Here is a 20227-nt window from a genome sequence, read left to right as displayed (position 1 = left end):
TTACAATTTGTTTCATTTACTTTAACAATAATAATACTAAATAATAACTACATTCATGGTCGCAATTAAAATTACTATGGTTAACAAAAAGCATTCCGATTGAACTGATTGCATTCCAATTGATCGTAATTATTTCATTTATTGAACAATTAAACAAATACTTACAATAAATACTCAAACATGTAAGCTAACTTACACATATGTTTAACAAATAAATTTAACCATTTAGTCGTAACATAAATCTTACTTGACCTGAAATATCAAACCCAGCATCAATCAAGATGACTTCAACCTTTGGTGCAAAATAAGTCTTAGAGTTGTGAGGTTATGAGAAACGACTTGTACCTCTAGAGGATAGCTCTTATGACCTACGGGTTACGTCTAACGTTGCATTTTCAGTGGGAACTTTGTAAATCTTTGAACCGAACTATTTAGGCCAAGGCTGAATGCATTGCGATTCAATTCTCAAAATAACTCATACGTCTGTTAACGTCTATTATGCAGGAGCAACAGACATTGAATGGATTTTTCCTTTAAAACGTTCGTATTAACGATTTAATGTCAAACTGAGGTTCTAGGACTACAGTGGAAATTGATTATCCTCTGTAGTGGAAAATTTAGTATTCATGAATTTTATACGATGGTTTCATAAATTGTAGGGGAGACCGGGTAAAAAGTAACGGTGGGTCGAAAGTAACAAATGCTCTCTAGATTTATCCAATGGACGAACACCGCTCAGCCTCCGTCAGGCGATAGCCGGTAGTGTCCCCCTTAATTGTATTCAGTCGCCGCTTGCGCTTTGCGCTGTTAGGCTGTGTGACAGGACGCAACGTGTTTTCACGAATCAAAAGTAAGTTTTCGACATTTTTTTATTGAACGTTTACGTAGTCTTAAAATGATGATTGAAACCTGAAAGTTTGCATATCCATTCTTGATTAGAGTGATTGTACATTGCTTATAATCATTTTTATGTAGCACGTTTCGTTTTAAATTTTTGTTGCACATCTATATATCTATATATATAATAAAACTAAGTCGATAAAATGTGCGTGCCGATAAAACTTAAAAAGGAGTCCCGACACGATAAAGGGACTTATGTGGTGTGATAGCCCTTTGTCCCCCCTCGAACAAGAAAGTACCCGTTTTAATCTAAAGGGCATGTTTTTAAAGATATAAGGGACTTTCCGACCATTCAACTTGGAAATTAAGTGCAGTGGCGCCATCTGTTATCGAATATTTGAACTTCGGAGACTATACACAATAGTCATAGTGTATTATAGTCTCCATAGTTGTGAGCCATTGCAGCATGTGTAGTAGTGGCGCGAAATAGAAAATTCCAATTTCAATAAAATCTTAAATTTAAATTTTGTGTATTTAGACGTCATTATTTAACGTATATTTTGGAGTTAAAGCGACATAATTTTAGTTATCCAAATTAGTTCTCAAAATATTTAAAAATTTAGGTTTTTAAATTTCGTGCCTTTACTTCATACGATACCGCTACAGAAGCTAGAAAGTTCCCGTTTTAATCTAAAGGGCGTGTTTCTTAAGATATAAGGAATTTTCCAACCCTACATAGTGGCGCCATCTGTTATCGAATATTTAAACTTCATTCAGGACAACGATTGTTTGGGTTGAATTTCCAAAAGCGTTGCGAGCAATTGTAGCATGTGTAGTAGTGAGTAGTGACATGAAATTTAAAATTCCAATTTCAATAAAGTCTTAAATTTAATTTGTTGCTATAATAAAGTTATTAAATTTTGTGTATTTATACGTCATTAGCTAACTTATATTTTGGAGTTAAAGCGACATAAAATTAGTTATCCAAATTAGTTCTCAAAACATTAAAAAATTAAGGTTTTTAAATTTTGCGCTTTTACTACAAATGCTACCGCTATAGAACCTTTTATTATGGCGGACGATAATGACCAGAATACTCTAGAAGGTGTGAGAGAGAAAATATTTTCAAATTTTCTCGAATATTCTAGAGCCTAGCTCTCTGAAGTGTCTCTGAATATACAAGAGCCCGGTGTCGCTCACCAGAGTTAGTTTAATTTGAACAGCGAAAAACTTCCCCACTGAATTTCTAAACTCTTTACAAGTACCAGGAATGCCATTACACTGCCTTCGTCTGAAAATTGGAACTCCAATCATACTACTCAGAAATCTCAACTCCCCAAAATTATGTAATGGAACTAGAATGATCGTAAAACAGCTATCGAATAATATCATTGAAGCTGAACTTATTTCTGGGAAGACCAAAGGACAGACAGTATTTATACCTAGAATACCTCTGATCTCTTCGGAATTGCCATTTCAATTTAAAAGACTGCAGTTTCCAATAAAATTAGCCTTTAGTTTTACAATTAACAAAGCGCAAGGACAAACTTTAAAATAATGTTGTGGCATTAACCTCAAAGAATCCTGCTTCTCTCACGGTCAGCTATATGTAGCTTGCTCAAGAGTAGGAAATCCGAAAAAATTATGTATATATTATACTCCGGACAATAAAATGAAAAATGTTGTTTATAAACAAGTATTGTAAATAATGAGAAAATGTTTTCAATAAACTTTTTTTTTTTACTTTTTACGTCATAGTTTATTTTTTTACTTCGACTCTACCACGTCATCTCATATCAACTCCCGGGCGAAGCCGGGTTTTTTAGCTAGTATATATATAACTCAAAGGTGACTGATATAGTGATCTATCAACGCACAGCCCAAACCACTGGACGTATCGGGCTGAAATTTGGCATGCAGGTAGATGTCATAACGTAGGCGTCCCCTAAGAAAGGATTTTAGAATATTCATCCCCTAAAGGGGTAAAATAGGGGATGAAAATTTGTATCATGTAAATTTATCTTTTCCACGCAGGCGAAGCTGCGGGCAACAGCTAGTCTTTGCTAAAATGTAGACGGGTACAAAAGTAACATAGCCCTATGGGTACAAAAGTAACATGTTATTTTTGTTCCCGTAATGATTAAATTGTCTATCATACTTTTTATATTATATATTTACTTCAACAGAATGCTGCGACAACGCATATGATCTACTGTACGAGGAATTACCTATACGGCTGAAGAGCATTTGAACGATGGTGCAACAATAATTAGAGGCTCCGTTTTTTTTAACGCAGTTATTTTTATTTAATACTTTTTAGTGTATTTTTCAACACGAATCAAACGAGCCCAATCTCGATAAAGTTGAGTCAATATATTACTAAGTTCCTATGGCCACCTTCCGATTCCACCATCAAATCAGCTCTATGTTATGATAATGTTTCATCGCTATCCAATTTACATACGTATACAAAATTTCAGCTCAATCGGTTACCGGGAAGTGAATCAAAGTTACTTGCTACATTTCAATTAAGTCTTCGAGTACAGACAAAAATGCTCATAACATAAAAACTACTGGGCCTATCCGAATAAAATTTTTAATGGAACCAATTCGACACAATCCCGCATCGAACAAAAAAAGAATCATGTAAATCGGTTAAGAAACCTCGGAGTAATCGGTGTACATACATTAAAAAAATATATATACAGACCCAAAAAGTAGTGATATACTGAAGCTGGGAGGTAGAAGACCTAGAGGGCTATCCGAATCACCCCCATATATGTAATGCGATTTTTCGTATTTTCGGAGTTATGACGTTTTTTTTCAATTTTTCACCTATCGCCGAGTACGATGAGATTTTCACTCATGGTGACGTCAATTATTGCGGAAGATGCTTGATTTTTTTTGTGTGCTAAGCTGAAAGATAGGCCAATTCAGTATGGTAATATTTACTATCGTTAGATCTTTGAATGGAATAAAAAAAATAATTAAATGCCAAGAAAGATAAAATAACGCAGTATGTTGACCACTTCAAGGGCCCGTAAAAAAATAAAATCACATAAAAAAGTTTTCCGTTTGGCTTTCTAAAACTTGCTCTATCAATCAGATAGCTACCCTGAAAATTTCATTTTCTTATTCAAAAGGCTTCGAAAAGCAATCGAAAAATTTTAATCTAAATTTGGCAAGTGCAAAAATTGAATTTACATGATGATTAATAAAAACAAATTAAAACACAAACACAAACACGAACACGAACATGAACACCAACACGAACACCAACACGAACACCAACACGAACACCAACACGAACACCAACACGAACACCAACACGAACACCAACACGAACACCAACACGAACACAAACACAAACACGAACACGAACACGAACACGAACACGAACACGAACACGAACACGAACACGAACACGAACACGAACACGAACACGAACACGAACACGAACACGAACACGAACACGAACACGAACACGAACACGAACACGAACACGAACACGAACACGAACACGAACACGAACACGAACACGAACACGAACACGAACACGAACACGAACACGAACACGAACACGAACAACGAACAACGAAAAACGAACAACGAACAACGAACAACGAACAACGAACAACGAACAACGAACAACGAACAACGAACAACGAACAACGAACAACGAACAACGAACAACGAACAACGAACAACGAACAACGAACAACGAACATCGAACATCGAACATCGAACATCGAACATCGAACATCGAACAAATTGGAACAACGAACAACGAACAACGAACATCGAACATCGAACATCGAACATCGAACATCGAACATCGAACATCGAACATCGAACATCGAACATCGAACATCGAACATCGAACATCGAACATCGAACATCGAACATCGAACATCGAACAACGAACAACGAACAACGAACAACGAACAACGAACAACGAACACGAACACGAACACGAACAACGAACAACGAACAACGAACAACGAACAACGAACAACGAACACGAACACGAACACGAACAACGAACAACGAACAACGAACAACGAACAACGAACAACGAACAACGAATATCGAACATTGAACATCGAACATCGAACATCGAACATCGAACATCAAACATCGAACATCGAACAACGAACAACGAACATCGAACATCGAACATCGAACATCGAACATCGAACATCGAACATCGAACATCGAACATCGAACATCGAACATCGAACATCGAACATCGAACAACGAACATCGAACATCGAACAACGAACAACGAACATCGAACATCGAACATCGAACATCGAACATTGAACATCGAACATCGAACATCGAACATCGAACATCGAACAACGAACAACGAACAACGAACAACGAACAACGAACACGAACACGAGCACGAGCACGAGCACGAGCACGAGCACGAACACGAACACGAACACGAACAACGAACAACGAACAACGAACAACGAACACGAACACGAGCACGAGCACGAGCACGAGCACGAGCACGAGCACGAGCACGAGCACGAGCACGAGCACGAGCACGAGCACGAACACGAACACGAACACGAACAACGAACAACGAACAACGAACAACGAACACGAACACGAGCACGAGCACGAGCACGAGCACGAGCACGAGCACGAGCACGAGCACGAGCACGAGCACGAGCACGAGCACGAGCACGAACACGAACACGAACACGAACACGAACACGAACACTAACACGAACAACGAACACGAACAACGAACAACGAACAACGAACAACGAACAACGAACAACGAACAACGAACAACGAACAACGAACAACGAACAACGAACAACGAACAACGAACAACGAACAACGAACAACGAACAACGAACAACGAACAACGAACACGAGCACGAGCACGAGCACGAGCACGAGCACGAGCACGAACACGAACACGAACACGAACAACGAACAACGAACAACGAACAACGAACAACGAACACGAGCACGAGCACGAGCACGAGCACGAGCACGAGCACGAGCACGAGCACGAGCACGAGCACGAGCACGAGCACGAGCACGAGCACGAGCACGAGCACGAGCACGAACACGAACACGAACACGAACACGAACACGAACACGAACACTAACACGAACAACGAACACGAACAACGAACAACGAACAACGAACAACGAACAACGAACAACGAACAACGAACAACGAACAACGAACAACGAACAACGAACAACGAACAACGAACAACGAACAACGAACAACGAACAACGAACAACGAACAACGAACAACGAACAACGAACAACGAACAACGAACAACGAACAACGAACAACGAACAACGAACAACGAACAACGAACAACGAACAACGAACAACGAACAACGACAGCGAACAACGAACAACGAACAACGAACAACGAACAACGAACAACGAACAACGAACAACGAACAACGAACAACGAACAACGAACAACGAACAACGAACAACGAACAACGAACAACGAACAACGAACAACGAACAACGAACAACGAACAACGAACAACGAACAACGAACAACGAACATCGAACATCGAACATCGAACATCGAACATCGAACAACGAACAACGAACAACGAACAACGAACAACGAACACCGAACACGAGCACGAGCACGAGCACGAGCACGAGCACGAGCACGAGCACGAACACGAACACGAACACGAACACGAACAACGAACACGAACACGAGCACGAGCACGAGCACGAGCACGAGCACGAGCACGAGCACGAGCACGAGCACGAGCACGAGCACGAACACGAACACGAACACGAACACGAACACGAACACGAACACGAACACTAACACGAACAACGAACACGAACAACGAACAACGAACAACGAACAACGAACAACGAACAACGAACAACGAACAACGAACAACGAACAACGAACAACGAACAACGAACAACGAACAACGAACAACGAACAACGAACAACGAACAACGAACAACGAACAACGAACAACGAACAACGAACAACGAACAACGAACAACGAACAACGAACAACGAACAACGAACAACGAACAACGAACAACGAACAACGAACAACGAACAACGAACAACGATCATCGAACATCGAACAACGAACCACGAACAACGAACAACGAACAACGAACAACGAACAACGAACAACGAACAACGAACAACGAACAACGAACAACGAACAACGACAGCGAACAACGAACAACGAACAACGAACAACGAACAACGAACAACGAACAACGAACAACGAACAACGAACAACGAACAACGAACAACGAACAACGAACAACGAACAACGAACAACGAACATCGAACATCGAACATCGAACATCGAACATCGAACAACGAACAACGAACAACGAACAACGAACAACGAACACCGAACACCGAACACCGAACAACGAACACCGAACAACGAACAACGAACAACGAACAACGAACAACGAACAACGAACAACGAACAACGAACAACGAACAACGAACAACGAACAACGAACAACGAACAACGACAGCGAACAACGAACAACGAACAACGAACACGAACACGAGCACGAGCACGAGCACGAGCACGAGCACGAGCACGAGCACGAGCACGAGCACGAGCACGAGCACGAGCACGAGCACGAACACGAACACGAACACGAACAACGAACAACGAACAACGAACAACGAACAACGAACAACGAACAACGAACAACGAACAACGAACAACGAACAACGAACAACGAACAACGAACAACGAACAACGAACAACGAACAACGAACAACGAACAACGAACAACGAACAACGAACAACGAACAACGAACAACGAACAACGAACAACGAACAACGAACAACGAACACGAACACGAGCACGAGCACGAGCACGAGCACGAGCACGAACACGAACACGAACACGAACAACGAACAACGAACAACGAACAACGAACACGAACACGAGCACGAGCACGAGCACGAGCACGAGCACGAGCACGAGCACGAGCACGAGCACGAGCACGAGCACGAGCACGAGCACGAGCACGAACACGAACACGAACAACGAACAACGAACAACGAACAACGAACACGAACACGAGCACGAGCACGAGCACGAGCACGAGCACGAGCACGAGCACGAGCACGAACACGAACACGAACACGAACACGAACAACGAACACGAACACGAGCACGAGCACGAGCACGAGCACGAGCACGAGCACGAGCACGAGCACGAGCACGAGCACGAGCACGAGCACGAGCACGAACACGAACACGAACACGAACACGAACACGAACACGAACACGAACACTAACACGAACAACGAACACGAACAACGAACAACGAACAACGAACAACGAACAACGAACAACGAACAACGAACAACGAACAACGAACAACGAACAACGAACAACGAACAACGAACAACGAACAACGAACAACGAACAACGAACAACGAACCACGAACAACGAACAACGAACAACGAACAACGAACAACGAACAACGAACAACGAACAACGAACAACGAACAACGAACAACGAACAACGAACAACGAACAACGAACAACGAGCAACGACAGCGAACAACGAACAACGAACAACGAACAACGAACAACGAACAACGAACAACGAACAACGAACAACGAACAACGAACAACGAACAACGAACAACGAACAACGAACAACGAACAACGAACAACGAACAACGAACAACGAACAACGAACAACGAACAACGAACAACGAACAACGAACAACGAACAACGAACAACGAACAACGAACAACGAACAACGAACAACGAACAACGATCATCGAACATCGAACAACGAACCACGAACAACGAACAACGAACAACGAACAACGAACAACGAACAACGAACAACGAACAACGAACAACGAACAACGAACAACGAACAACGAACAACGACAGCGAACAACGAACAACGAACAACGAACAACGAACAACGAACAACGAACAACGAACAACGAACAACGAACAACGAACAACGAACAACGAACAACGAACATCGAACATCGAACATCGAACATCGAACAACGAACAACGAACAACGAACAACGAACAACGAACACCGAACACCGAACACCGAACAACGAACACCGAACAACGAACAACGAACAACGAACAACGAACAACGAACAACGAACAACGAACAACGAACAACGAACAACGAACAACGAACAACGAACAACGAACAACGAACAACGAACAACGACAGCGAACAACGAACAACGAACAACGAACACGAACACGAGCACGAGCACGAGCACGAGCACGAGCACGAGCACGAGCACGAGCACGAGCACGAGCACGAGCACGAGCACGAACACGAACACGAACAACGAACAACGAACAACGAACAACGAACAACGAACAACGAACAACGAACAACGAACAACGAACAACGAACAACGAAAAACGAACAACGAACAACGAACAACGAACAACGAACAACGAACAACGAACAACGAACAACGAACAACGAACAACGAACAACGAACAACGAACAACGAACAACGAACAACGAACAACGAACAACGAACAACGAACAACGAACAACGAACAACGAACAACGAACAACGAACAACGAACAACGAACACGAACACGAACATCGAACATCGAACATCGAACATCGAACATCGAACATCGAACAACGAACAACGAACAACGAACAACGAATACGAACACGAACACGAACACGAGCACGAGCACGAGCACGAGCACGAGCACGAGCACGAGCACGAGCACGAGCACGAGCACGAGCACGAGCACGAGCACGAGCACGAGCACGAACACGAACACGAACACGAACACTAACACGAACAACGAACAACGAACAACGAACAACGAACAACGAACAACGAACAACGAACAACGAACAACGAACAACGAACAACGAACAACGAACAACGAACAACGAACAACAAACAACGAACAACGATTAACGAACAACGAACAACGAACACGAACACGAACACCAATACCAACACAAACAAACACAAACTCAAACTCAAACTCAAACTCAAACACGAACACAAACACGAACACCAACACGAACACAAACATGTGATTGTGGATGGTGTTTGGTACTTCGTTTGCTGTTTGCGGTGTTTGTGACAAACAGCCAGCGTGTGGATGTAGCATTATGAACGTTCGCCAAGCATGTGGATGGCTGTTTGTGTTGGGTGATTGTGGTTGGTGTTTAGGACTTCGTTTGCTGTTTGCGGTGTTTGTGACAAACAGCCAGCGTGTGGATGTGCATTATGAACGTTCGCCAAGCATGTGGATGGCTGTTTGTGTTGGGTGATTGTGGTTAGTGTTTGGGACTTCGTTTGCTGTTTGCGGTGTTTGTGACAAACAGCCAGCGTGTGGCTGTAGCATTATGAACGTTCGCCAAGCATGTGGATAGCTGTTTGTGTTGGGTGATTGTGGTTGGTGTTTGGGACTTCGTTTGCTGTTTGCGGTGTTTGTGACAAACAGCCAGCGTGTGGATGTAGCATTATGAACGTTCGCCAAGCATGTGGATGGCTTTTTGACTTTTGTGTTGGGTGATTGTGGTTGGTGTTTGGGACTTCGTTTGCTATTTGCGGTGTTTGTGACAAACAGCCAGCGTGTGGATGTAGCATTATATGAACGTTCGCCAAGCATGTGGATGGCTGTTTGTGTTGGGTGATTGTGGTTGGTGTTTGGGACTTCATTTGCTGTTTGCGGTGTTTGTGACAAACAGCCAGTTGTGGATGTAGCATTATGAACAGCCATCACGTGATAGTTTTACTTACAGATCCGAAGGGTATTCGAGTTTATCTTCAATTAATTGCAATACTTCCAAGACCGATTGTTTTGATAAATGAAATTTTGTCCTAAAATCAACATCATCATATTCTTCGAAATAATGACGATATTCTTTATAAATCTTGGCCGTCGTGGTCGCACTATATAATCCAAATTATCCAAATCATCCAAATCTTCTGCATTTTCAAAAATAAAATAGTAAGTATGCAGAGTCCATCTTGACAGCAAGAAAACATCAAATTATTTTTTCGAATCGTCGGTTAAAAATTTAAAGAGCCTCTATACTAGTAATTAAGTATATTGCCGCGATAAGGAAAATAATCCTCCGTTGGGTCATTACTTACATTAATGATCCGTTAAAAGAATGAACAGCGTGTTAAACTAACAGAGCATGGTGAAACTGGGTCTAAGTATAAAACCGAAAACATAGTTCAAAGTTCATGTTCACGTTCACGCCCACGCCCACGCCCACGCCCACGCCCACGCCCACGCCCACGCCCACTTTCCCATTCACATTCACATTCTTAGATAAAGTTGAGTCAATATATTAAAGAAAGAAAGAAGAAAGAAAGAAAATGTTTATTTAATGGCACATACAAACTGATATGGTTTTAAATTACAGTTAATAATATTACTAAGTTCCTATGGCCACCTTCCGATTCCATCATCAAATCAGCTCTATGTCATGATAATGTTTCATCGCTATCCAATTTACATACGTATACAAAATTTCAGCTCAATCGGTTACCGGGAAGTGAATCAAAGTTACTTGCTACATTTCAATTAAGTCTTCGAGTACAGACAAAAATGCTCATAAAATAAAAACTACTGGGTCTATCCGAATAAAATTTTTATGGGACCAATTCGACACCATCCCGCATCGAACAAAAAAGAATCACGTAAATCGGTTAAGAAACCTCGGAGTAATCGGTGTACATACCTACATAAAAAAATATACCGGCCGAATTGATAACCTCCTCCTTTTTTTTGAAGTCGGCTAAAAAGGTCATAACCTCAGCAGAGCGTGGAAAATCGGTAACTGTTGCTGATACCATTAATGCTCAAGGAGGACACATCATGCCTTTTTCCGTATTGCCACTGAAACGATTTCAAGACCTGGGAAAGATAGTGAATGGATGCGGGATGCAGAATTTTTAAATATGAATAAAATAATGGTTAACTTAGTTGATCTCATTATTTAAACTAAGAATATTTTTTATTGATCTGTTTTGTTTAAGTATAATATTTAAAATACATAAGTTGATTTGTGTCTTTAATACAAAGTCTTTTAATAAATAATTTGTTGATTTACCATGATAATATTGTATTCATTACCAACCCCTTTGTCTTGTTACTTTCGACCCACAACGTGTTACTTTCGACCTGCCTACGGGGTCGAAAGTAACAATTGACGATATTTTTTAAATTAGAAATCAAGGTCAAAGTACAAAGTGTTATTTTTGTACCCGGTCTCCCCTATTTTAAATCCATTATAAAACGAGGTATTTTCAAGTACACGTTTACAATTTTCTCTTCTTTCTTTATCCTCATCAGGAATTAATTAAAATCAAAGGTGAAATATACTGATTACTCAAAGCCATGGATTTTAATGAGTTCAATTAATTATGTTTAATTAATGGAAATTATTCACAGTTAAGCAGGTCCTGTAATTTTCGTTTTCAATACCGGAAACATATTTTAAAATCCTGTTCTAACACTTAGTGCATTTGTATCGAATTACACATTAAATATCTATTTTATAACATAATATTATATACGCATTTATTCTCTGCCTATCTATCGTTATAATTATTATTAACATTGTATACATAATTTCATTTTATTTATTTACATTATATACATAATAACATACTGATATTATATATATATTATATCTATCATATTAATAGAAATATATCCTTCACATAATATACTCATGTTAAATTTTCATTACATGTAATTCTAGACTGAAACTCCAATAGTCACTTGGGGTCACTGAAAATCAGTGGTGGTAAGGTATTAATCACCTTGCCATCATAAACTGAGTTGGCTCCATTTGTCAGGTCACTCACTGCCACATTACCTACTGTTTCTTAGGAATAAGCTTCTTCTTATTCTTATTATTTTTCTTTTATTTGTTCTTCCTTTGTAAATCAATTTGTAATCATGATGTGATTCTGACAATAAATGTGTTTATTATTATTATTATTTTTTTTAATGCTTTGCATTCACAGCTTATGATCAGCTGGTAATAATAGAATACACGGGCGTAAACCAAGTGTAAGCTATATAATTATATTTTTAAACTGGTTGTGTGTCATTCATTCTCTGTCTGAAGAAACTTGCGTACTATTCTACATGTATTTAATATTGCAGCTTTTTGTAATTGCATGTATGTATGTTTTGGTAAATGTAATAATTCTATGTATTTGTGAAGTTGAGTGGGTATAACACCTGTAGTGGAGAGTACTATGGGCACTATGATAACCTTTTGCAGTTTCCACATTTTTGTAATTTCTTGTTTAAGTTCTGTGTATTTAGTAAGTTTTTCAGTGATGGTATTTGGGAGGTTGTGAGTATTGGGTACAGCTATATCTATTATTAGTGCATTTTTTTCATGTTTATTAATGAGTGTAATATCAGGTCTGTTGTAATGTATGGTTTTGTCTGTTAAAATAGTTCTATCATAGTATAATTTATATGAGTTGTTTTCTAAAATGGTTTCTGGTATGTATTTATAATATGGTGTTTTATCGTACGAAATAAGTTTGTATTTTTGTGCTAATTTTTGATGGATAATGTTGGCTATCTGATCATGCCGGTGTTTGTAATCGGACTGGGTTATTGCTTTGCAAGCTCCTGTTATATGTTGAATGGTCTCTGGGGCACTATTGCATTTTCTACAAATATCTGATGGTAAATTTTTGATAATATGCTTCTGATAATTACGTGTCTCAATAACTTGGTCCTGTATAGCTAGCATGAAACCTTCAGTCTCAGGAAAAAGCTCCCCTCTCTTAAGCCATGCATTTGATGCTGCCTTATCTACATGAGGCAAATTAAGGTGTTGTATATGCCTTCCGTGGAGAGACTTTTGGGTCCATGCTGCTAGTTTATCACACTTACTGATTAAGGTCTCATTTCGTTGGGTTGTATTATCAGCTAAATTAAGTGGAGTTAGTTTTTTATCATTTTGAACAATGGCATTATGTAACATTACTGTGGGTGCTTTAGTATGGAAAAACTTTCTGAGAGTAGTTATTTGCTTATTGTGTAGGTTGACAATATCTATAAATCCTCTGCCTCCGTCAATTCTTGGTAAAGTTAAGCGCTGAATGCATGATCTGGGGTGATGTTTTCTATTTTTGCTCATATTTACGTTAATAATGCGTTGGATGTTTTTTAATTCTGTTTTTGACCAATTTATTATGCCAAAAGAATAGGTGAGAATAGGTATTGCGTATGTATTAATTGCTTTTACTAAATTTCTTGCGTTTAACATGGATTTTAGAAGTATATTCAGTCTGTTCTTAAATTGGTTCGTTAGTTCTATTTTAGTTTCTTTGTTCAAAATCTGTTTTGACTGATTATATCCTAAATATCTGTAAGTGCTATTTTGGTCCAGTGGATCTATTTTCTCTCCTGTACTTAAAAGGTAAAAATTTTCATGATTGCGACCGGCTTTGACAGAATTTATTTTGCACTTATCAATTCCAAATTCCATACAAATGTCTTTTGAAAAATTTTCAGTCAATTGTGCAAGCTCATTCATATGGTTTTGAGAAGATGCGTATAGTTTTATGTCATCCATGTAAAGTAGATGCGTAATTTTTAAGGTGTTGTTATTTCTATTTGAACATATTTCTGTATTTATATCAGGATTACATATGAGAGGAAAACCTAAGTCGTAGGAATTTAAAATGTTTGAGAGTGGGTTGAGGGCGAGGCAGAACCAAAGTGGGCTGAGAGAATCGCCCTGGAAAATGCCACGTTGTATTTTAATGCTATCTGTTAGTTGATGTCCATTGCAAGTGTTAATCTTTAAGCGGGTTGACCATTGTTTTGAAGCAGCTGAAAGAAAATCTATTAAAATTGGGTTTACTTTATATATATTTAAAACTTTAAATAGCCATGAATGTGGGACAGAGTCATATGCTTTCTTATAATCTACGTACATTGTGAATAAATCTTGTTTTTCTTTAAGCACTTGTTTAAGTATAACGGAATCAATTATCAACTGCTCTTTACACCCTTGACTGAATTTTCTACATCCTTTCTGTTCTTCGCTTATTAGATTATTATTCGTCACATGTTTATTAATATTTTCTGCTATGCAAGAAGTAATTATCTTATAAATTATTTGTAGGCAAGTAATAGGTCTGTATTTCGCTGGGTTCAGTGGGTCTGTAGAATCTTTTGGTATCATATGTGTTATCCCTTCTGTAATGTATGGAGGAATTGTTTCAGGATGAAGAATAAAGTTATTAATATGATCTAATAAAAAGGGATGAATATATGTAAATTTTTTGTACCAGAAACTATGAACATTATCTGAACCTGGCGATTTCCAATTCTTTAGCTTTGATAGTGTGTTTACAAAAGTTTCAGAGTCTATATTTTCAAATTGCATAGTTTCTAAATTTAAATATCTATTTTCTTCATCGGTAATCCATTCGGCTCTATCATTATGTTCGAGTGGTTGTTCCCATAAATTAGCCCAGAAGTTTCGAAGGTCATCGGTCGTCGGGTATCTGTTATGGTGATGATTGGCTTGTTGATTATGTAAATTTCGGTAAAATAGTTTTTCATTATTAGAAAATTGAATATTTTGTGTCTTACGGAGGGTACAGGTAGTATATCTTTTTAATCTCTGTGACGCTACTGATAATTTTTGTTTGAGTGTATCTAATACATGTACTGGTTTATTGTTTTCTGGTTCATAAGTTGCGTGTGTTTTATAGTCTTCTAGTATTCTATTTACATGTTTCATTACCTTTCTACTTCGATTGTTATCTATGTACTGCGTCAATCTGCCTATTTTAATTCTCAAATCTTCTATCTTCTTTTGTAATCTCCTTTGCCATGCTGGTTTGTGGGTTTTATTTCTAACTTGTGTGATATCTATAGATGGTGTGTGTATTTTAGATCCATTATACTTCGCCGCTGTTAGTGCACTGCAGTAAATTATTGTTTGTAAAGAAATAAAATCGGTGTTGCAGTCTATATGTTTGGGCAGGATAACTTGGTTTAGATATTGCACAGCTGTTTTTAATTTTTTAGTAACTTTTTGTTTCGGTATATATGCACGCTCTGTAGGACTTGTTTGTAAATAAATGCTGAGGTTTTCGTTAAATATGGTATCTATTTCTTCAATCGATTCCGGGTTATTTTGTTGTTGTTCTTGCGTTTGACCTGTGGGTTCGTCATTCAAAATACTATAGATAAATGATAAATTATTTTGTTCGTTCAGTAATTCTACAGTGTTGGTTGATCTAGTTTCTAGTAATTGTGATGTTATATTATGTGTAGCTTCTGTTTCGTTGGTAGCAATAGGCTGGCTGTTTATAAATCGGTCGTGTGACACGCGGTTGTCTTTGTTCAATACATTTGTCTGCAAAGTTAATATATTGGTATTTTCAAAACTATTTTCGTTATAATTAGTTATTCCTAGTTCCGCTGCAACTTCTTTCTTAATACCTGCAATTTTTTCTTTAGTTAAGTATCTATTGTTGATGATAATCCTTCTCTGGTCAGCTACTCTCTGTTCTGATATATGCTCCAGGTGTGGGAATTTTGAAATAAAATCTTGATGCATTTGTTTCCTGTATGATGTTTTATTGGTTTCTAAATGTGTAACCCTAAAATAGCTGCGAATTATGGCTTCGTTATATTCTTGTGTCCATCTCATTCGTTGTGATTGTTCGTGTGTAGTTGGTTCAGTAGGCTTTGAGTATTGATTATTATTAGAGTTTTGTGTTAGACTATTTTGTTGTTGTACCTCTTTAGTTATTTCGGCTATTCGTTCATCTGACAATAATTTATTTCGGACTATGGCTCGTCTTTGGTCTCCTATACGTTGACGGCTTACTTGAATGTGAGGATATCTGTTAATGAATTTATTGTAAAGTGGCTCTAAGTATGTTCTATTGTCTGTTCCTAATGCTGTAATTTCTAGATAGGTGCGCAGAATGAATTCATTCATTTCTGTTGACCATTTTCTGCGCATTGTTATTTCACTTGAGGTGGGCACAGTAATACCAGCGCTATCTGCTGTCTGTGCAACATCCACGAGTGATAAAGAGGGATTTGATAATGAATTTGGGGTGATTAAATTCTGACTGCTGGTGGTAGTTTTATGAATAATATTGGGTTGCCTTACTTTGTGCCGATTACGTAACTTATATGAGAAAGTTGATGAAGCATTGGTATGAGATGAACATATTGATGAAGGTGATGTTTCTTGTAATGAAATTGGCGATTTAGTGGGACTGTAAGCTGTAGATGTCGTTATATTAGAGATAGGGGACTGATTAGATGATAAAGATAAACATGAAGGTGATAATGATTGTTCGGCTGTCGTCAATTTTTCGAGGGGAACCCGCCTGTTCAGTTCCTCTTCGCCAACGGTTCGCATGCTGTAGCATCCAGCGTTGGCTCCAGATGCACCCCGGCGCCCTCCGGGTAGCGACCGTAGGTTGTATCTTCGTTTGCCGCCTACCTCCTCCATATTTGGTACATTTTGTTCCCACGAGTAGCTAGGGACGATCGGTCCACCACGGCAGAGCCCCGCGTTCACCGTGGTAAGGGTAATTTTAAACCGGATTTCCCCTGGTCTCCGGAGTTCGCAAACTAGCGACTAAGTTCCCCTTAGCCATGCATCCTTCGGCGCTTGCTGTTCCACCTTGGATTGGGCTGTATCTCGCTTGGTCTGGTTTCTCGTCTTGGGCCTATCCGGCATGAGTAGCTCTACCGGCTTAGCCCCGAGAGTCATTGAAACACACAAGCCCCATCACGTCGTCAACGTAGAGATACGGTGATGGGGTTATTATTATTATTATTATGTGTATCTCATCCATAATACTCGGGTACCATCATAAGGAAGGTACCCGGTCCTTTGGAAGGCTTACGTGGGGACACGGATCCAACACGCAGAGGCCCTATAGAGAACTTTACTGTGTTGTGGGACACCAGCCGCAGCCTGCCCATGACTGCACTATAGAGATACAGTCCTAGGCAGTCCGCGGCCGATGTAGGACTATTTCGAGATATGGAAAACAAAATAAACTGGGCTATGGAGTGGGATGTTAAATGGGCCGGTATTTGGGAACTATTGGAAACTATGGCACCTGCCTTTCTACTAAAATAAAGTAAAAATATGTTGGCAGGTGGTGACTCGCCCTCTCACTGTATGGGCCCCCGAAATAAGTCACTGCAAAAGTGCGACAAGGGGGCAACATATTGTGAGCAGCTAAGGGTGGAGAGGCGTCCCTGGACTTTAAACTACGATCACGCGCTCCCTGAGGGTCCAGCATCACGTGCCCACTCGCCACTTACGATTCGCATCCACCCTTCGAGCTAAAAGCTCTCGCGGCTCCACTCTGGCCGGCCGATTAAGGCAAGCCAGAGGTGGGGGTCCTGTCCTCGTCAGGCTTCACTCCGACCGGCCGGTGAAGGCAAGCCGGAGATGAAGACAGGGGCCTCCCCCGGGAGCACTCGGTTCCCGCGGGGTCGCTACTCCCCGACACCCCGCCACAAGGTGTCCTGCGGGTTGACTGATTGCACGGGTGGAATATCTATTGTCACGTAAACAATAGATATTCCAACCGTGGGCGATGGGGTCGTCACATCCCTACGCCCTTATTATTATTATTATTAATTATTATATTCACAAACGTACGACTGTAGGTATAATTATTTAGTTATTAAAAAAAATTGGTAGAACTAAATAATATAATAATATGCTTCTATCGTAAGGTAAGTGAAGTTTATCAATACAAATTGCTTTTGACCATTCTTAATAGTAGTGCAATCAGTTTGTTGAGGGCTATTTCAAGTGTTTATATGTAATAAAAAAAAAAAAAAAAAAAAAAAATTGTCTGTTTATCTGTAAGTCTGTTTGTCTGTATGTCCGGGATAAACTCAAAGAGTACTGCATGGATTTACTTCAAATTTGGTACGGTAGCTTGTGACAAGAGAAAGGACATAGGATAGATTATTTCCCAGAAATCCCACGGGAACGGGAACAATGCGGGTTTTTCTTTGAATACGCGGGCGAAGCCGCTGGTGGTAAGCTAGTTTTAAATAATATGCTTCGTTTCACTACAATAAACGTTAAAAATGAACACTTCCCTCAATACTAATAAAACATAGTTAGATACTTTAAAATATTTAAATTCAATTTGTCAACCGTTACGCTAAACGATCACGGAGATAATAATATAAATCACAAGAGACAAGATAAACCGACCATTATGCGCTGCCAGAACGTCCGCAATGTACATTGTTCACATACAATATTCATAATTCTCTACCACCTAATGAGACAATGTATGCGAGTTTACCTTCGTTCTGAATCAAAGCAGTTTCTCTTATTCATGTGATGATTTAATTTACTGCCCGAGTTACACGTTTTAACTGTGTGTGTGTTATTGTGATTTCTAAATAGCAATCTTACTTCCTTATTACGTAAAAGATGCCTCTGTTGTACCTAATCTCTATATAAATAATGAATCCCTAGCGGGGCGGACCGCTAGTATTGCAATGCATATAATATATACCTAGTACTAGCAATGGTGCGAATATTTTCTTTAGGTAAATTTGCTAAGCTCAAACCAAGCTGGATAAAAAGAGACTGCATTTATATTTGTAGGCTTAAAAGTTTAAAGGTTAATTATATGTAAGCCGTTATACTGACGGACGTTGGACATCGGAAACATCATTGTGGAAAGGACCGGAAGGATTGAGGAATTTAGGTAGACCAATCAGACGGTGGTCTGATGACATTGTCGATATAGCTGGGAAGGACTGGGCTTCCTGCGGTAAAGACCGGCATCAGTGGAGGAAGATGGAGGAGGCCTTCACCCAATGTGGGATCCAACACAACAATTAATACTAACATATTACTAACACAATTTGTATTTGTATAACTGTCTAAATTGAATTTAAATTTTTAATTTTTTTTTTGCGAATTGTAACTAACACAAATTAATATTGTAAAACTATCCAAAGTGTGTGGAAATAAAAGGCTTTTTTATTTTTATTTTATTTTATTTATTTATATGTAAGCAAGACTGTTTGGTTGGTTTTCGATTTTATTTTTAGTTCAATTTCGTTGTAGCATTTCATAATGTAGCATGCTATAGAAAAGGTGTGGTTATGATCCATCCAAGTTCTAATGTGAGGTAACTTTAAAGAAGTTTGACAAAGACGTATAAGGCAACTAGTAAATTATACTAAGATCATATTTTTAAGTTTTAAAAAGCATTTAGTATGATGTATGTGTGAACCTGATATCAATATGCATAATTTAGTAGAGCATAGAGTAAAATAAACAAATTTATTTTCAAATAGGGGGG

The sequence above is a fragment of the Colias philodice genome, chromosome 9 (genome assembly GCF_061535455.1).
Source record: "Colias philodice isolate Cphi_HAF_F1 chromosome 9, ilColPhil1 Martin Lab GWU primary, whole genome shotgun sequence".
In the NCBI taxonomy this organism is placed as follows: Eukaryota; Metazoa; Arthropoda; class Insecta; order Lepidoptera; family Pieridae; genus Colias; species Colias philodice.
This window is presented reverse-complemented; position numbering follows the sequence as displayed.